This window comes from Myodes glareolus, chromosome 9 (genome assembly GCF_982192425.1).
Source record: "Myodes glareolus chromosome 9, mMyoGla1.1, whole genome shotgun sequence".
NCBI classification, from domain to species: domain Eukaryota; kingdom Metazoa; phylum Chordata; class Mammalia; order Rodentia; family Cricetidae; genus Myodes; species Myodes glareolus.
Window position 1 is genome coordinate 68,311,299 of NC_142034.1, and position 20,885 is coordinate 68,332,183.

The 20,885-nt window shown below is 44.1% G+C and overlaps 1 long non-coding RNA gene across 1 annotated transcript; it reads right to left on the reverse strand.

Moving 5' to 3' along the window:
* Positions 1 to 686: 686 nt before the first annotated feature.
* On the reverse strand, positions 687 to 20,677 carry LOC146892926 (uncharacterized). The gene is made up of 3 exons (XR_015003412.2): positions 20,558 to 20,677; positions 2,100 to 2,230; positions 687 to 995 (listed from the first exon to the last, which is right to left on the reverse strand). It is a non-coding gene; the product is annotated as an uncharacterized LOC146892926 (long non-coding RNA).
* Positions 20,678 to 20,885: the final 208 nt, after the last annotated feature.

Here is a 20,885-nt window from a genome sequence, read left to right on the forward strand (position 1 = left end):
CACCCGGCCTTCCCTTACACAGAAAGATACTCATAAACAAAACAGGAGTGATAATAATAGATCAAATATGTCAGGTCTGAAGCTCCTCTGGTCCTATAGGCTATTTTCTTTGCAACTTGCGGCATCTTCTACAAGGAAATAAAATTATTCCTCCTGTGTACTGATAGGTGAACTTCGGTCAAACAATTCAGGCAACGTGACCAAGACTAACAGCTAAAACAAGTGCGAAAGTGCTGTCTCCACACATCCCTGTCTCCAAAGTACAAAGCTTTCAGTCGGCTGCCTTCTCCCGCCAATGCCTCAGTCCCTGAAGCCTGCAAGTGCCAAGCTCAGTACATATTCGACCCTGCATATCGGTTTACAATGAAGGCACCTCAGTTTTTTCAATTCAGATTCACTGCCAACCGTAAGCTGAGCACGGGTGGATACCGAGGATATCAGCCAACCGGTGCAGGAGGAGATTTGTGCAAACCTTACCTTCCAAAGGCATCTCTTCTGCCTTTCAGGTCTGCAGACAGACTAGTTAAGAACATATGTGGGGGCAGAAGAGATGTGAGAAAGTTGGCTTTTGTGTGATGCTCTTCCAAACGAGACATGAGCAAACACCTATTTACTTCAGAGGGGCGCTGGAGACAATATACCCAAAGGATAAGACAAAGGAACAATACACCCAAAGACTACGTTGGTGAACAAATGGATTTATTGAGGTTGCTTACAGAAGGGTGGGTGAGGGGTTCATTATAGACGCCTGGACATCTCAAAGGCCCTGTGCGTCATTAAAAGCCCAGAGAAGCTTGGGGACAGCTCATAAATGCTGGAGTCCTGGAGAGTTCCACAGGCAGGCTCGGAAGCTCCTTCCTTCCTGGGTTTTAAGGTGCCTTCTTCAAACGTCTTGGTCTTGTTAGCTTTGGAGCAAAATGTTGCACAGCACTTGGACCAAAAGCAGATGGCTTCCTCCCTCTCTGCATCATGACACATTCAGAACTCTATAAACACTTAGAGATTGCAAGTAGTAAGTAATCCTTTTATTTGGAAAATTGGGCTTAACCCCAAAGGCCATTTCCCTCAGAGGTTTTAGTAATATAACCTTCCTTCCACCCTTTCCCACACAGACATGGTGTTAGAAAAAGCAGACTAGTAGAAACAGAACTAGGACCTGTCTGACTCTGTGTGTGTGTGTGTGTGTGTGTGTGTGCGCGCGCGCGTGCGCGCACGCAGGTTTCTGACAGAGTAGACATGAGGAGATGGCCGGTTTGTTTTCCTACTGTCAGAAAAATCTAGACTGGAGAAAGTCTCCTAAAGGTCACAAAGTTTTCCAGATGACAGGAGAGTTACCTGTGAGCCCTGGCACCTAGCACTTTCTGTGCTAAAGTCACAGCTTGATTCCACATCTGTGCCACTTCTTCGCCTGGGTGCCAGACTGGAGGAGCAGCCTTTTATTCTCTGGTGCCTCGACTGAATTGCAAAAACAATGCTTTCTCCCTGCTTTCCAGGCCCACCTCCCTGGGATCCCTCCTGGTACACACTGGTTGCTGCCTCCACACTGGGTTGCTTAGCAACCAGGCTCTGCGGGCTTTCTAATAGACAAAGGCTTCTCCTTCCTCTCCAACTGCTGCACTAATGCTCATTGTTGACAAGGGAGCAACTCCTGGCTAAGCATATGCTGTAATCTGGAGGCTGCTTTAGGGACTTGGAGCCAAGAGCTATGGGCATCTCTCCTGAAGCAGAGAGGGGTACAGAAGTCTGAGAAGCAAATCAACTCATTACATGGTGCTGTGCTGACCCAGTGGCTCTGTTGGCCATTTATGAGCAGATATACTAGAGAAGATAGTTGGTTCCAGTGGTTTGGAATTCAGAGAGGCGTGTCCATCATCATCCTCTTTTTCAGAAAGAAACCTTGCGGCAGTCCCATGCACATAACCACACAGAGCAAGATCATTTCATACACAAACAAGGAGCCCAAACTTAAACGGTTTCAACCCCAAGCCCTTAAATCCATAGAGAAAATTTACATCAGTGTGCTGGATTGCAACACTGGCCACCAGCAAACTCAGCCAGACACAGGCCCGTACTGTGTCACAAGAAATTAGATGACTCACCTGAAGATAGTCAGGGAAAAGGAGACAGTGCATTCTCCCTTCGGAGGCCTCTGAGTCCAGATGCCTTACGTCTCTGAGACAGATGCATCTTCAGGGAGGTAAACAAATGATTTGCTAGGCAGGGAGCTGGCCTGCAGAGAAGGAACCCCAGAGGGTCATTTCTAAATTATTCAATAAGCTGGTGAAATGCAACCACCTGTTTTGGGTCACCGAGTAAAGCTGTGACCCTCTCACCTTCCAGAATGAAAGCAATCAGCCATTAAACACTACATTAGAGATGTCTCTGTGGCTATAAGACAGGGGATGAATGTATTTAGGAATATATGCAAGGAAGTGAACCTTCAATATGGGTATTGACCATGTGTTCATTGTGCCCACCAATGCAATCCTCTGTGTGTGTGTGTGTGTGTGTGTGTGTGTGTGTGTGTGTGTACACTTGTCTGTCTGAGTGCATGCACATTAATGTGGGGGAGCACATGTACCCATGTGCATACACAAAGGCCAGAAAACTATCAGGTATCCTCCATCCATCTCCAAATGTTTCTTAGCACCAGGGTCTCTTCCTAAACCTGAAGCATGATCTTATCTGCAGCAAGCTCCAGCAATCCTTCTGCCTCTTCACAATTCAAAGCTGAGGTTACATGTATGGGGGGAACACTTGACTTGCCATGTGGGTGCCAGGATCTGAACTCTGACCTTCAGGATTACAAAGTAAGTTCTCTTAACAAGGGAGTCACCTCTCCAGTCCCTGTCCTCTCCTTCCTGCTGTGCAGAATCTGGCATGGAGAAATCACTGTAAGTATGTGTTAAATGAAGGAACAAAAGTGAAGAGGCTCGGAAGAAGTCAGGAGGACCACCACGGCAACAGCCTTCTTTAGCTACTTTCTCCTTCCCCTCTCCTACTTAGACCAGTACAGAATCACCTTACAACCGAATTCAAATTGTTATACTTTCCAGAAGCAAGGTAAAAGCGTTGCCCTGTTAAAGGAGAAGAGACATGCCCAACCGGAAGTTCCCTCTCTTTCAGGCTGGGAAAAGAGGGGAACAGCAACCAAGTCACGAATGCTCTCGAGCCCTCAGTTCAGTAGCTCCTTCTTCTGCTAGGGACCCTTCCATCTTTGAACATGACGGCCACCCATGGCTTGCTATCTTAGTTTGAGTACTCAAGAGTTGGAACTTCAGCAGAGGTAACTACTAGGCTTTTAAGCAATTTCCTTACAGGAGAGTTTGGAATTGTCAGAACATCCGTGTCAGAGTTTGTGATACACCAAATACCTAATGCAGTAATATTTTAAAGCTTGTAGTTCGGGACCTGGGGCTAAAGATGTGGCTCAGTTAGCAGAGTGCCTGTTCTGGGTTTGAATTCCACCACTGTGTAAACCAGGCATGCTGAGATATGCCTATAATCCCAACACTCAGGAGGTAGAGACAGGAAGTTCAGAAGTTCAATGCCATTCCCAACTATATAATGAGCTTGGGGCCAGTTCAGTCTACATGGGATCCTATCTAAAAACTGTAAAATATTTTTTTAAATAGTTTTAAAGAAATTAGCTCAAATATGATAGGCAGAACTCAATAAATATAAGTTGTTATTTTCCATTGCGTTGCTAAACAATAATTCTTGGGATAAGCAAATATTTGGTTTTATAACTTTTTTTTTTTTACCAGGATTCTACATTCTTTGGCCAACCACCAACATATAATTTCGGTAAAATCTTGGAAAGAAACTGTATTTTAAAAAAACAAAGAAGAAGGAAAAGACCCAGCATTTCTCAAAATGTGTCTCTTTTCTAGGTCTGGAGAAGCAGTGGTCTAGACCTGGCCAAGGAGGAGCTGGCCGTTGGCACTCCACTGCTTCCTTTCTCCCACCCATCGTTGGAAGAAGGAGCCACTCGGAACACACTGTTCCTGCCCTCCGCGTGCTGATGGGAACATGCCATGCCTTTCCATCACATGCTAGGCTTTCCTGACACCATCTGTTCCCTCAAGCCCACAGCACACGGATGTCTTGCTGTCGCCACTCCCTCCTTCTGAAAATGTCGAGAGTTGCGATGAATGAGTCTGAGGAAGGCTGCTTACCTCCTCACCACTGACCACTGAGCACTCAAGGGTTTGGGTGTGGTAGCAGCACAGGCTTCTCCCATGTGCGATTCTAGGATCCACCCTACCTCATGTGTCCCAGAATTTGAAAGACAGACATGGAATGGTTCCAGAGAGCCTCAATCCAGGAAGCACTTGCTGCCACTGATGGGCAAATATGTAATTGTTTGAACGTCTGTATCACAGTGTGTCATGTGTCAGATATACACAAACCTCTTGGTCACTGAGACCTTAGCTTCCACCAGACACGAAGTTTAGCACCCGCTGTTCCTTGTGGCACTCAATCCTGACAACATCCAACACAAAGAAAGACACTGTGGGATCATCAGGCCCAGGGACAGCTGAAAAAAACCTGTGGAGGGGGATGGAAGTTGTTTCTCCCAGCTGCAAGGCCAACGCATGGCCATGCTATCAGGGTGGGGACTGTGTCCTCACGGTCTGCTCTTGCCAGCTTCCTGCCCCAATAACAAACAATAATCACCAATGTTTGCTCTCCTCACTTTCCAATTAAGAAACAACTTCTAAATCTCTAGCGCTGTTTGCCAATGTGAGCCCCAAATGAGGAAGGGATAAAGAGTAGAAACCATGAAATACTGATACATGTTCCTTTATATATTTTAGCAGGGGTTGGAGGACCTCAGAAGCTGTCCAACTTATTTATTTGAGGTAAGGTCTCTCACTGGCCTGTAATTCACCAATCAGGCTAGGATGGCTGGTCACCAAGTCTCAGGGATCTGCCTGCCTTTACCTCCCTAGCTCTGGGATTTTAAGCACAGTATAACTCCTGGCTTTTCCCATGGGTTCTGAAGATCAAAACCAAGTCCTAATATTTGAACAACAACTGTTTTACCAACTGAGTAGTCATCTCTCCAGTCTAGACTCTCCACCTTGGATCTTGTACTATAGAGGCTCAGTGCATATCACTGATGGGTCCTGCATCAAACAAGACTATTACATGATCTAATTATTTCTCTCCTCAATCAGAAGATGTTTGAAAGCAAAAAAGCTGTTACTAGCTACTGTGTCTGGACAACAGCTATGAAGTAGGATCATCCTGAACCAGATGGACCACATGGAAGGTCACTTGTTTGCTTTCCAGGCTGCCCAGACTCCCGAAATAATCACACAGAAACTATATTATTTAAATCACTGTTTGGCCAATCACTTAAGTATATTGCTATCTATCTCTTACATCTAGTATTAACCCATTTCCATTATTTTATATTTTACCACGAGGCTTGTGGCCTATGGGCAAGATTCCAGCATGTCTGTCTTTGGCAGTGGCTCCATGGCTTCTCCTTGACTCCGCCTTCTTTCTTCCAGCATTCAGTTTAGTTTTCCCTGCCTAGCTCTACCCTACCCTATCACAAGCCTAAGACAGTTTCTTTATTAACCATACATGTCTGTCTCTAGGGGCAGCTCCATGGCTTCTCCCTGACTCTGCCTCCTTTCTTCCAGCATTCAGTTTAGTTTTCCCCACTCAGCTCTACTCTACCTTATCACAGGCCTAAGACAGTTTCTTTATTAACCAATGGTTTCCGCAGCATACAGAGGGGAATCCCACATCGTGGTTGCCTTCATTTTTTCTATTTTTGCCTGTCTATTCCATGCCATGAGCTCCCTTTGCAATAGGTGGTACAAGCAGTGTTGAACCAGGAAAACTGGGACACTAGAATATCAAGCTACCAATCCTACAAACAAGCCCAGAAACTGGGGCTCTCAAAAAGGCAACCTGGATGTCACCCTGATCTTGTTTTCCTTTTTATAAACCTGTTTGCAATTTTTCTTCTCCCCACTTCTCGGCAGATGCTACCTGATTTGTGTTCTGGCTAATGTCACCCCACGTCAAACGTATTGCCAAATGCAATGAGGTGTGACTGACACCAGGAAAGATGATGAGCGAGCGGAGTGGCAGCTGGCGGCTGTTCCTTCGTGTAGAATTTAAATGAATCAAGGAGCATCTTGATGGAGTACATCCGAACATGCCCAGAGCCAAACAGAATGTTCTCATCCCTGACGTGGGATGAGATGGGAGCAGCCTGAGGTGGTGCCACCCTCGTGACAGATGCGTGGATTCTGAGCAAAGGGTGAGCCTGAGGAACATGAGGGGCAGATGAGGGGCAGAGGCAGAGTTGCAGAAGGAGAGGCACTAGAGTGGAGCGGATACCTGATCGCTCATCCCACATCGCCTGCTGTCACAAGGACCTAGACAAGTGTTTGCCTTAAGGGAGACCCTTGATTCGTTTCAACATGCTCTAGTTCTTTCTAAAGTTCAGACTGGCCTTGAACTCACTGTGCAGCTTAGGATAAATCTGATCACCTCATACTCCTGCCTCCACCTCCCTATTGCTAGGAGTACAGGCATGCACTATTGCACCTGGCTTACGTGGTGCTGGGGATTGAATTTAAGGATTCAGTTGTGGCAAGCAAGCCCTCTAATAACTGAGCTACATCCTTACCCCATGTGGGGGAAATGATTTTTTAGAGGATTCTTAGGTATGTCATGCAATTCAAGGACAAGAATATAACATGTCCTCAGTGGGCTAGGGAAAGTCTGGAGTGCCACTGGAGGAGTCTGTAACAGGAGGAGGGGGCTGCTTGTCCTCCCGGCCATCCCCCTAGCTTACACGCGAAATAATCACACAGAAACTGTATTCATGAAAACACTGCTTGGCCCATTAGCTCTAGTTTCTTATTGGCTACTTCTTACATCTTAATTTAACCCATTTCTATTAATCTGTGTATCACCACGTGACTGTGGCTTACCGGCAAGATTCTAATCAGCATCTGTCTCAGGCAGATCAATGGCATCTCCATAACAGTTCTATGGCTCTGCTTTCTTTCTCCTAGAACTCAGTTCTGTCTTCTCCACCTGCCTAAGTTCTGCCCTATCAACTAGACCAAGGCAGTTTCTTTATTCATTATCCAATGAAAACAACACATAAACAGAAGGAACTCCTACACCAGGAGTCCTTCTGCCTGTCATCCTCTCTTCAGTCTATCGGTTGCTCTCTTTTCCTCTGCCCTCCCTCCCCCATCTCAATCATATATTCTTTTTCCTTCCCAGTTTCCTTGCTGAAAGAGAACCCAAGTCTCACCACACAAGGTCAACCACAAGGAAAGTTTCAGTCGCAGCTTTCATTCTCGCGTTTTTGTATCTCATGCCTGGATGACAGGGCAAAGGTGTTTGCCTCTACTCCAAAACTAGAAGTAGATTTGGAGTATAGATGTCATGCTTGAAGCCCACTGCTCAATAAAATGGGTCAATGCCCTTGCAGGGACTGACCTGAAGCAAACTTTCAAAGGTACCTGTCTGCCTCATTCCATTCACAGTAAAATCTCTATCATGTCGAGTACGTCTGTGTCTATAACAGGGATTTGGTTGGGAAACAGCCCCATAGTCTTGGATATTTTGAACACTTGCTCCTCAGTTGGTGGTGCTGGAGGAAGTGCATCACTAGGGATGAGGGTGGATTTTGGAAGTTAATCCTCAGGCTCCTACTTTGCCCTCTCTCTTTCTGGTTTGCAGCTCAAGATGAAAGCCCTCAGCTTCCTGCTCCTGCTGCCGTGCCTGCTACTTGCTACCATGCTTCTCCACGATGATGGAATCTCATCCCTCTGCAAACATCAGCCCAAATAAACTCTTCTGTCAGTTGCTTCTACTCATGATGCTTTGCCACAGGAACAGAGGAGCAGCTACCAGGAGATTTTGAAGGGGACTGCATGCAGGAAATGAAGTGCAATGAAGGGCTTTGCATATACCAGGAACTACTGTTATGCCTGAGTTTCCCTGTAGTCAGATGTGAAGTGACCCTATTATTCAGGCCCAGTTCTTCTGCATTATTCCTTTCCCAATGGAAACAGTATGGATCTGTGGCATAGCCAGGAGCAAGGAAATGTTTCCTATGCTGGGGGCTCACAGTTGAGTGACAGTCCAGCTTCTCTGCTCCAACTTTCTAACTCATTCCTTTATTTGCATTATAAAAATGATGCCTTATAACATTTTATGTCTGTAATCATTATCATTAATAAATCCAGCTGCTATTTCTAACCGAGTCCCCCAGTGTCCTTATTGGCTAGGGCTGTAAACCAAACATAAAGGACATAGCACCAGCCTTAGTGATGCTGACAGTTAGTCCCTTCTGCCATGAACATTAATAATTCTATACTTTTGCCGGGTCAGATGTCAACGTGAGAGCTGATGGTGAACTGGAGGGTCCCTTTCCCTCGGATTTTACTTCATCAGGGAGTTCTGTCCAAGAGGAAATGTCATCCCCCTTACTCAAGCCCTGTGATGATAACCAGTCCACAGACTGAGGGCCTGTGGTAGGCAAGGATTCAATAGTAAGGCAGTGTAAGAAAGACCCAGAAGGTAAAGGAATGTTCCAGAAGTCTTTCAGTGGTAGATGTCTCCCTACATTTCTGACCACTAACTCCTCCTCCCCCACCCTTGAGGAAAAGGGCTTGCTGGAAGGAGTTATTTCTGACCCTGACCTGTATTGGATCCTGCAAAGTAGAGCCTTCCAGTTACTCTTCATTTGAGAGTCTAATCAATACCCTCCTCGCCTCACAAGAACTGATGGAGAAGAAAGGCATGGAAAAGGAGCCCCCGAAGAGTCGAGCTTCGAGGTTTCATTTGTGTTCTGCCCAGAAGCCAGGGTAAGCGATTCCCAGGGTACCTGGTTGCAGCTGCCTTGCCTGAACCAATGAGAGATGAGGCACAACCCCTCTGTGCTGCCTTGGAAGGGATCACAGGGAGGCCCCAGCTCAAAGAGACGGGTGGCGAGAGGTGCATGGCTGCGGCTTGCTAACAAGTGAAATCTAAGGAGACGGGAAGAAGAGGCCCATGGAGATTAGGAAGGAAGAAAGAATATTCAGCGTTGCCTTAAGCCGTCAGAGTTTAAAGAAAAATCCAGGCTTGAGTGGTTTTCCTTTAGATTCTCAAGGTGCACATGTGCAAACAAAGACGCAAACCACACATGACACATCCTGCTGTTAGACACAGCAGAGACTCACCACTTCTTCCTCGGTGCACACTGCGTACACAGGAGTTCACACATAAGCAAGCACACTCCCACAAGTCATACAAGGCATGCTCTCACAGACACAGGCTCACATACTAGCATACCTCCCCTCTGAAGAGTGCCAGTCATCCACAATAGTAGCATTAGCTAACTAAACAAGAATATGCAACGCTTTCAAGACAGACAAAGGGACAGAGGCTCTGTGCCTGGAGAGGATGAATCAGAAAGACAGAAGGATCTAACCAAATGCCATCAGAAAGGTCGGCATGACCGACTGTGGCTTCAAAAAGCAGCTGCCAATTTTTCTGCACGTCTATAAATAAAAGTAAGGATGGGAGAAGGTCAGGTGAATGGCTGAGGGCTCTCGTTGCCCAGATTGGTGCCCATTATGGAGAGACTATTCCAGTGACGTGTTTAGCAAATGGTCCTATTCAAACACTAACTGAAGGAGCGAGATACGAAAATATAAATAGCCTTTCTCCCAAATCCATGCCCCCAAAATGCACATGCAGATCAACTGGGACACAGACATACATAGACACAGCTGAACATCTGTAACACTGGAGTCCATCTTCCCGAAGCCTCGTAGCCGAAGAGCTCTGAGTTATTATTAGCCACGTTTTCCTTACCCATCTAAAGTGTCACCACACCAATAGGAAAGCTAGCACTGGGTCAGAAGCAGCCACATGCAGAAACCATCCCACCATCGTGCAACAACCCGATAGCAACGCATGAGGGGCCATGATGGTTATTTTAGTTATAGACAGAAGTGACATATCTGTAATTGAATTTGCATGGCCTCCAACCAGGGGACCACAGTCAAAGGAGATTTTGTGTTCAAGCTGTGATGGTATGAATGAGAAATACACACACACACACACACACACACACACACACACACACACACACACACAGGCTCATGTATTTGAATACTTGGACCAGGTTGATGGTGCTGTCTAGGAAGGTTATGGAACGTTAGGAGGTGGAGCCTTGCTGGAGGAAGTATGTTACTGTGGTGAGCTTCGGGGGGTTATTACATTGCCCCATTACCAGCAGGCCTGCTCTGTTTGTTGCAGATGGAGGGAAATGTCCTCAACCAGCTTAGTGCTCCAGCCCCTTGATGGCAGGCCTCAGCCATCGTAGATCCCAACTCTGGAACCATAAGCCAAAACAAAGTCTTTCTTCCACAGAGTGTCTTCGTCATGGTGTCTTGCCACAGCAGGAGAAACTTGGTAACACAGAAGCCAAGTACAAACCGCTAGTTACCATTCTGACACCTTATGACATATTTTTATGGCACCAGGGCTTGACAAGGAGAGGCACAGCAGATGGAGGCCACCGCTGAGGAGGGTAAGTGCACACTTGTCAGATGTATATTCACCACGTGGACTGGATTCCAGATCATGAATAACCAACCATATTTGCCCTTTGCTCAAACATGACAAGAGATAACTGAAATAGTTGAAAGATAGTTTTACTGCCGTAGGCCATGCGGGTGACTTTGGGACATGTGAGGAACCTGTTAGATAACCCTGGATCCCAGGCATTTCCCAAAGTTGTACAGAAACAAAGAAAGTCGATTTTCATGCTCAGAACAATTCAATAGCAAAGAAAAGGCATCGTCGAAATTCCAAGCTAAATGGAGCACTGTAGATTTGTCTGAGCTGTTGGATTCACTCCATGTTATGTGCTCACCTTAACTGACTCTGTTTCATACTGAATGTGAAAGTGTGGATGCAGGGTGCTCTGTGTCCCTTTAAACCTCATGAAAATATCCACCAATGAGAGAATATGTCCACCAATGAGAGAATGTGTCCAAGGCCACCAACTATCCTGCAACAGTAATAGCCCAGAGCTGCCACCTCAAGCTAACAATATCCTACTTACTTTCTTTATGTCTTCAAATTTGTCATTTAGGGGTGGAATGAAAAACAACTTTTCAGTATATCCTGTGAGCTGGTGACTGGCAAGGAGAAGGGTTGTGGATTATGATCATGAAACACCTTAGCATTCAGGCGGGTTTCTTATGAATTACATACTCAAGTGACAGAATTAACCAGGCATGGAGATAGAGTTCACTATGCAGGAAAAATAAGGCTGCCAAAAACAAATAAACAAATTTAAAAGCTAATGCAATCCAAGGCTGTGCTAAACAGAATAACAGATATTGCTTACCCGATGCTTCCAGAAGAACCAGAGGAGATGCTAAAGAAAGTATCTCTCAGAATTGATGGTTATGAAATCAAAATATTGATTACATTTGTGAGTGCACATCTATAATCCCAACACTTGAGGAGTAGAGACAGGAGGATCATGAGTTTAGGGTCAGTTAGGCTGCTTAGCAGGTTTGAAGCATCCTGGGCTACATGAGATTCTATCTAAAAGCCCTAAAATAAATAAATTAATAAATAAATATGAAAAATCTGAAAACTTTGAAGATGGCCTAGGTCCTGCAGTATCAAGTATTCAGTGAAGATTTTGTTCCTTGAATACATGTAAATCAGCACATTTATCTCATTAATATGCAAATTTATTTTAAACTTTAACAAATGATATAATTATGTGTAAACTAAAAATTATTTTTAAAATATATCTTGTTGTAGAGAGGGAATATCCAAATTAACAAAATCAGAAATGAAAAGGAGGATATAACAACAGACACTGAGGAAATTCAGGAAATTCAGAATCATACTTTGAAAACCTATACTCCACAAAATTGGAAAATCTAAAAGAAATGGACAATTTTCTCGATAGGTACCACATACCAAAATCAAATCAAGACCAGATGAACAATTTAAAAAGACCTATAACCCCTAAGAAAATGGAAGCACTCATCAAAAGCTTCACAATCAAAAAATGCCCAGGATCAGATGGTTTCAGTGCAGAATTCTACCAGAACTTAAAAGAAGAGCTAATACCTATACTCCTCAAAGTGTTCCACACAATAGAAACAGAAGGAACACTGCCAAACTCTTTTTATGAGGCTACAGTTATCCTCATACCCAAATCACACAAAGACGCAACTAAGAAAGAGAATTACAGACCAATCTCCCTCATGAACATTGATGCAAAAATACTCAATAAAATACTGGTAAAACAAATCCAAGAACACATCAAAAAAAAAAAATCATCCACCACAATCAAGTTGGCTTCATCCCAGAGATGCAGGGATGATTCAACATTAAAAAAAAAATCTGTCAATGTAATCCACCATATTAAAAAACTGAAATATAAAAACCACATGATCATCTCATTAGATTCTGAAAAAGCATTCGACAAAATCAAATAACCCTTCATCATAAAGTCTTAAAAAGATCAGGGGTACAAGGAATGTATCTAAACATAATAAAAGCAGAATATGGCAAGCCAATATCAAATTAAATGGAGAGAGATTCAAAGTAAATTTAGGAAATTTTACGAAAATTAGGAACAAGACAAGTCAACTCTCTCCATATCTATTCAATATCATACTTGAAGTTCTAGCTAGAACAATAAGACAACAAAAGGAAATCAAGGTGATACAAAATGGAAAGAAAGAAGCCAAACTTTCGCTATTTGCAGATGATATGATAGTATACATGAGCGATCCCAAAAATTCAATAAGGGATCTCCTACAACTGAATAACACCTTGTAGGATGCAAGATCAACTAAAAAAGATTAGTAGCCCTCCTATATACAAATGATAAAAGGGCTGAGAAAGAAATCAGAGAAACATCACCCTTTATAATAGCCACAAATAAGATAAAATGTCTTTGGGATAACACTAATCAAAGAAATGAAAGATCTGTATGGAAAGAACTCCAAGTATTTGAAGAAAGAAATTGAAGAACATATCAGAAAATGGAAAGATCTCTCATTCTCTTAGTTAGGAAGGATTAACATAATAAAAATTCCAATCTTACCAAAAGCAATCTACAGATCCAATGCAATCCCTATCAAAATGCCAACACAATTCTTCACAAACCTTGAAAGAATAAACCACTTCATATGGAAAAACAAAAAAACTCAGACTAGTCAAAACAGTCTTGAACAAGGGAAGAACTTCCAGAGGCATCCCCATCCCTGACATCAGGCTCTATTATAAAGCTACAGTAATTAAAACAGCTAGATACTGGCCTAAAAACAGATGGGTGAACCAATGGAATTTAATCAACGACCCTGATATTAATTCACACACCTGTGAACACCTGATTTTCGACAATGAAGCTAAAATTATACAATGGGAAAAAGAAAGCATCTTCAACAAATGATGCTGGCATAGCTGAATGTCAGCATGCGGAAGAGGGCAAATGGATCCATACCTATCCCCATGCACAAAGCTCAAGTCCAAATGGGTCAAAGACCTCAGTATAAATCCAGGCACAGTGAATCTCATATACAAGAAAGTGGAAAGTAGTCTTGAATGCATAGACACAGGAGGCCACTTCCTGCATGTAACACAAGCAACCTTGAGAGCAACTAGTAAATGAATGGGATCTCCTGCAGTGGAGAGTTCTGTAAGGCAAAGGACACAGTTAATATAACAAAACAGCAACCTACTAAATGGGAAAAGATCTTCACCAACTCCACATTAGACAGAGGACTGATCTCCAAAATATTTAAAGAACTCAAGAAACTAGACATAAAAACACCAAATAATCCAATTTAAAAAATGGGATTCAGATCTAAACAGAGAATTCTCAACAGAAGAATCTCAAATGGCAGAAAGAGACTTACAGAATTGCTAGACATCCTTAGCCATTAGGGAAATGCAAACCAAAATGACTCTGAGATACCATATTTACCGTCAGAATGGCTAAGATCAAAAATATCTATGATAGCTTATGCTGGAGATGATACGGAGTAAGGGGAACACTTCCCCGTTGCTGGTGAGAGTGCAAACTTATTCACCCACATTGGAAATCAGTATAGTGGTTTCTCAGAAAATTGGGAATCAACCTACGTCAAGACCCAGAGATACTACTCTTGGGCATATACACATAGGATGCAAAGGTATGAGTATACCACAAGGGCATTTGCTCAATTGTGTTACAACAGCGTTATTTCCTAATAGCCAGAACCTGGAAACAAGCTAGATGTCCTTCAGCCCAAGAATAGATAATGAAAATGTGGGACTACTCAGCGGCAAAAAAAAAAAAAACCCAAAAACAAAAAAACAAAACAAAAAAACCAATGACAATGACAATGACATCTTGAAATTTACAGGCAAATGGATGGAACCAGAAGAAAGCATTCTGAATGAGGTAACTCAGACTCAGAAAGACAAACACAGTATGTACTCATTCATAAGTAGAGATTGGACATAAAGCAAAGGAAAATCAGCCCATTATCCATGACCCCAGAGAAGTTAGGTAAAAGAAGAATACTAAGAAAGACAAACACAGATCCCTCTTACAAAGCGAAAATAGATAAGATCTTCTGAGAAAATTGGGAGCATAGGGGGAAGGAAAAGGGAGGGTGGAAGGGGAGAAGGAGGGAAGGAGGGGACGGGGAGGAGAACGTGAGGGAGCAGGATGGTCAAGATGGGGGAAGGACAGAGAAGGAGAGCCAGGAAAGAGATACCTTGAAAGAGGAATTCATTATGGGACTAACGAGAAACCTGACACTTAGGAAATTCCCAGGAATCCCTAAGGATGACCCCAGCTAAGAATCTAAGCAATAGTGGAGAGGGTTCCTGAACTGGCACCTGTAATCAGATCGATGATTAGCTTAATTGTCCTCATAGAACCTTCATCCAGCAACTGATGGAGGCAAATGCAGAGATTCACAGCAAAGCACTGGGACGAGCTCTCAAAATCCAGTCTAAGAGAGGGAGAAGGGATAACATTAGCAAAGGGATCAAGACCATGATGGGGACACTCACAGAAACAGTTGACCCAAACTAGTGGAAACTGCCTCCAGACTGACAGTGGGGGAACCTGCATAGGACCATACTAGGCCCTCTAAATGTGGGTGACAGTTGTATGGCTGGAGCAGTCTATGGGCCACAGGCAGTGGCCAGTGGATTTATCCCTAGTGTTTGAACTGGCTTTTTGGAGCCCATTCTCTTTGGAGGGATACCTTGTTCAGCCCAAATATAGCAGGGAGAGCCCTAGTCCTGCCTCAAAATGATATGTCAGGCTTTGTTGACTCCCCATGGGAATGCTTATCCTTTCTGAGGAGTGAATAGGGGTGGGGTGGGTAGAAGGTATGGGGCGCAGGAGAAGGGAAAGGATTAGGAACTAGGATTTTAATGTAAAATGAGAAGATTGTTCTTAGAAATTAATAAATAAATTTAAGTAAAAATACATCTTGTTATGATTTGTGCATTTATTTAAAATTATTTATTTATGTATTTATTCAAAATACCTCTTGTTATATATAAGAGAAAGCATTCATTGATGGAGGAGGAGCCATTTTCGTGGTGCTGTAGATACTGATACTTTGCTCATGCTCAGGTAAATAAATTCCCACCTCACACTCACCTGGTTAAACTCAGTGGGTCACAAAACAACTACAACACAAAACAATGTGAAAGTAAAAGGGAGCTTTTGAGGAAAAAAAAAGAGGAGAAAGAAAAGAAAGAAGAGGAGGAAGAGAAGGGGGAGAAGAAGAGTCATCAATATTGACAAAATTCCTCGAGACCTGGAAGGAAGAAGAGGCTCATAGGGCAAAAATGACCTAAATACATATGCATGCATGGAACTGTCAAAAACTAAATAAAAACAGTAAGTCTTAAATAACAAGAGCCCAGGAGCACATAGGTAAAAATCTCTCTGTCTTTGGGCCAACAGGCCATATGCAAAGAGTTCTAGGCTCCTTAAAGAGACTTCAAGAAACCTTTGCAGAAAGTACAGATCCTCCAGTGAGAACAGGCTAGGTGGTGGCTGGAAACAGAATCATAGCTACAGCTGAAGAAGCTGAGAGGATTTGCTTCAGCCAAGGATGGACGCAGTGGTGACACCTTTGACAAGTAAAAGATGAAGGAACACTAGCCCACTCAAGCATGTGACTCTGGCAGGCCTTGCCCTTCTCCCCAATTCCCTCTGCCTTGCTAAAAACCATCAGACAACATTCCTAAAGATAGCCCCATGGTCATTCCCTTATTTGGCCAATCCCTCCTCCTGAGGCCGACTACCAAGGTACAGATATCAAATTATTAAAATCCAGTAATCAAAAGTCCCCTTTGGATTACCTAATTAACATGCCTGATTAAAATTAAATACCTCATCTAACACGGGATTTCCCCTTGTACCTTTATAAACCGCCATTTTCCGGTGTGGCACATCTGTCTCTCTCTATGGAGAGGCAGTCCTTTGTCTTCTGGGACAAACAACCTGCCCCTTTCCCTGATTTCCTTCCCCTTCACTCTCTTCCTCTATCTCCTGTCTTTGTCCCTTATCTCTCTCCTCTGTCCCTAGGGGCAAATCAATCTCCTTTCTGTTGAGAACTTGGTCTGAGACCTTGGTCATAGGGCTCCCGAGATGATACTTTTTCAATGGGTCTGCCATATTGGAGGGCAATTCGATTTTATTCACCTATCCCATGGCCTTCTCTCCTAGATCTCCCTTTCACGTCCCCTCCCAATTTCATGTGTTTTTTTTTTTTCAAAATAATCTGCTATGTCCAATTTATGCTGCTCATTGACTCTCATGAGTTGAGGATGATCCACTGTAGCATGGTCTATCTAACCAGGGACCACACCCTGAAGAAAACCAGCTGCTCTTCCCCTAACAGCCATCAACCACCAATAGCTTCTCAGCTAGAGGTGTGGTTTCCGGAGCCCCGCTGTCATTCATACTGGAATATTGACTGGCTTGACCCGGTGCTGGCAAGTGTGGCCGCTGTGAGTTCATGAGCTGTGCTAGTGAGCTGTCAGCACAAAGGAAATCGGTTCCATTTCCGTCTTCCCTGCCTGCTGGTGTTTAAGGGTCTTTTCTCTATTCCTTCTCTATTCCACGATGGTCCTTCAGCCTTGCAAAGAGGGTGACACTGATGTCCTATTTGTGGCTAGGAAGGCCACAGACACCTGTGCTTTGAGTTGCTGTGGTAACCACCAGCCACTACACAAAGAAGCTTCCCTGAGCTCTGGGAGCCATGCTAACCTGTGGGTGTGCAGATATGGATTCAAGAAGTGGTTTATGTGGTTTAGGAGATCAGAAAAGGACACGTGAAGGTTCTAAAACTTATCCAACCCAGGGGCAGGAAAAGGAAGACAAGAAAGGGGCACTTTGGGAGTAGCAAGTGGCACTAATATTAAATCTAGGGAAGCAGTAACACATTTATGACTTTCAAAAGGTTCCTAAGGTCGGGTGGCCAATAGGGACTGTAAAACTTTATGTATCTGGTCAAACCAGAGTCCTTGATCTCATCCATTCTCTTTCCATCTTGATTCAGTGCCAGTGTGAAAGACACCATTTACTTGCTGAGCACAAGGAGAAATTTGGCTAGGAAGGTGAGGTATGTGTTCTTTATAACAAACTGCAGAATTTTCGATCTTTTGGTGTGTGGGAGGGGATTGGAAGTCAGAGATGACTTTGGGGGCTCTCTCTACCTTTCACTTTGCTGGCTGTTTCTGAGCATTCCAAGCCAGTTGACCAAGGAGCTGGCAAGGATTCTCCTATTTCTGCCTCTCCTCTCACGGCAGGGAAGACTGCATCACAAATGCATGTATTCACAGCAGGCTTTGCAGGGGTTCTGGGGTTTTGAACTCACGTTCTGACTCTTTCTTGGCAAATGCAAACACGTCACCACTGAGGCATCTCTCCCACCTCCAAATAATTCTCTAAATCAAAATTAAGGAGGCAGACAATATACCTTGTGCCTGAGTGAAACAAGGTGTCAAGGATGAGATACCATCAGCCTCCACCACGTGGGATTTACTCCTTTTGTATCTTCCTATGTGGGAACAAAGACTTACCCTTCCTTACAGATTTCTGAGCTATGGATCATCCTGCCAGCCATTCAGATGCGGCATCATAGCAAATGAGCTGTGACTGGGAGGGGGCAGGAGACTGCTTCTTTGAATTGGAAGAGGTCTTAGAAGCAAGCCCGCCATCTCATTTTTTTTTTCTCCCTTTGTGAATTCTGCTAAGTCATTACCTTCTGAGAATCAGCCGACCTGCTTGGGCTGTTTGTAAGGCACCAAGTGACCTTACCCACACCCACGGAATGCCTTATTCATAGGGAGAAAACAATGGAGCCATTCCTCATCTCTTCTGTGGCTGTCAGATTAAGACAACAATAAATAAATCTCTGCATCTCTCTGATGGCTTTTTCCTATCAGATTCCTGCTGCTGCAGCAGCGGCTGTTGCGGCTGCACAGCTACACGGAGCAATTTCCTTGCTAACTTGTCGCAAGGCAGGAAGAGAGATTGTGTTCAAAATTCAGTTTCCCCGTTCTGTTTGTCTTTCTAGACAAACAAGACCATCACTTCCATCCACAGAAGCCAATAAAATCACAACTGCTGAAACACGGGGAAAATAGTTAAATTCCTAGAAGGCCCACGTGGATGAGCTGAGCCCATGAATGGATGGGCAAATATCCCATATGACTTTGTATAGTTGGCTTCACTAAGTGTGAAGTTATTCAGCCACTTAGAGAAACGGTGAAGTCACTCTCCAGGGAGTACCCAGAGAGTGACCACATGGCCTCACAGCCTCACATGTAGGTATACATTTTTAAGGGTTTATACCAAAATATTTGTAGTGACATTATGCACAATAGCTCAAAGGTGAAGTATAAATGAGCTAAGAATAGTGTACTCATATAAGGGACTACAGTTAAACCATGACACAGGACCATTGGTAGGACACTTCATGCTCTGTAGCTCTTTTCTAATGAACTTCCTAAAAGACAGTTTGAAAGGGTAATTGATGGGAAGATTTGGGGAAGCCAAACAAAATAAAATGGAGAACTCTGACAGGGATAGACCACAAGACAGACAAAAGTCATGGTCAATCTGGTGGTCAATTTGACCAGATCTGGAATCAGCTAAAAGACAAGTGGCTGGGCGCTCTGTAAAGGACTTTGTTGAATAGAATATTTGAGGTGGGAGGACCCAGCCCAAATGTCGGTGGCACTCTCTGGTGGCAACACAGACAAGAAGGAACAGAGAAACGGTCTTTGCTTTTTGCTTGCTTGCCCTCACTCTCTCTGGCCAACTCATCTATTCCGCAGCTGCTGTAACCCTTCGCAGATAGTAGATCTAGCTTCTTCAATGTTCCCACACAGACTGAAGACCAGCAGCAATCCAGAAATCCTTCAGGCTTTCACTGCTAGATCAGGACCATGAAGACATCCAGTCACATGGGTTTAACAGCTACTAGATTCTTGGTTTCCCAGTGTGTCACAGCTGTTGTTGGGTTGGCTAGATCCTATCAGCCTGGCATCAATCCTATAGCCCCCCTTTGATATTATATTTACTTCTATGGGTTCTGTTGTCCCAAAGGACCCTGACTACCACAGCAACCATCCACTTCATGGTGTTTGGGCTTCCCTTGTTCTCAACAAAACCTGAAGAACATCACACTCGGTGCTGTAAAGAAGGGCAGTACACCTGCCTCTCAAGGGCAACAAAATATCACTTGTTCTGTTTTATCCTTTTTATTTTGCTCCTTTACTCAAAAGAGCACTTTAGTTTAAAATAGTTAGACTAGCAAAGGGGCCCCTGGGGTCGTTATCTCAGGGTTTATCAAACTTCACTGTGACTCTGCTGTTGAACCCAATGGAGCAGCGGATGGAAACAAGACTCTAAGAAGCTCCCACATGGTGCAGATTTTGCTGCCTCGTGGATCACAGTGGGAACAGCAGTATTCAATATCTTCATATCATACCCAGAGAAGCCAAAGCATGGGAGATACTGGGAACACCAAACCAGATGAGCAGCCTCCTGACGCAAGGTCTTCTCCACACACGCCATATGTCAGAGCTCACGACAGTGCCGTTTCGTCATCTACTCGTTAGTTCTCGGGGTGCCCTACATTTATTCTATGTGGCATGTGTGTATTCACGCCTGTTCCTGTGTGTGTATGCATATGTATTCACTTGTATATAAAGGCGTAGGAAGGTATTAGGTGTCTTTGTTGGTATCCACCTTATTTTGTGATACCAACTCTCTCTGAACCTCCATCTCACCAACTCCACTAGATAGGCTGGCTGTAGCATGAGGGCCGGCTTGTTGGGGTTTCCGTCCCGGCCCGGTACCCCAACAGCCGGCAAATCCCAAAGAGAAATTACACACAGGACTCCATAAGGTTATAAACTGATTGGCCCATCAGATCAGGCTCCTTATTAGTCCTTGTAACTTACATTAATCCATTATCATTATCTATGTTAGCACATGGCTCCGTACCTTTCTCAGCTGGGCAAGCTACATGTTGCCTCTTCAGTGGTCTGCGCAGGAGTGGCGAGAGAGCTTCCTGTGTCCCAGAAAACTCCCAGTCTCTTTGCTCCACCCCTACTTCCTGTCTGGCTTTCCCGCCTATGCTGCCTGCCTGGCCAATCAGTGTTTTATTAAAATATGATTGACAGAATACAGACAATTCTCCCACACCAGCTGGCCAGTGAGGCCCAGGGATCCCCCTGTTTCTACCTCCCCACCTGAGAGATTGTTTTGTTGAAAATGTAAATGTTCACAGAATCACCCAGTTCTATGCAACTGGTGAAGATTCAAACTCCGT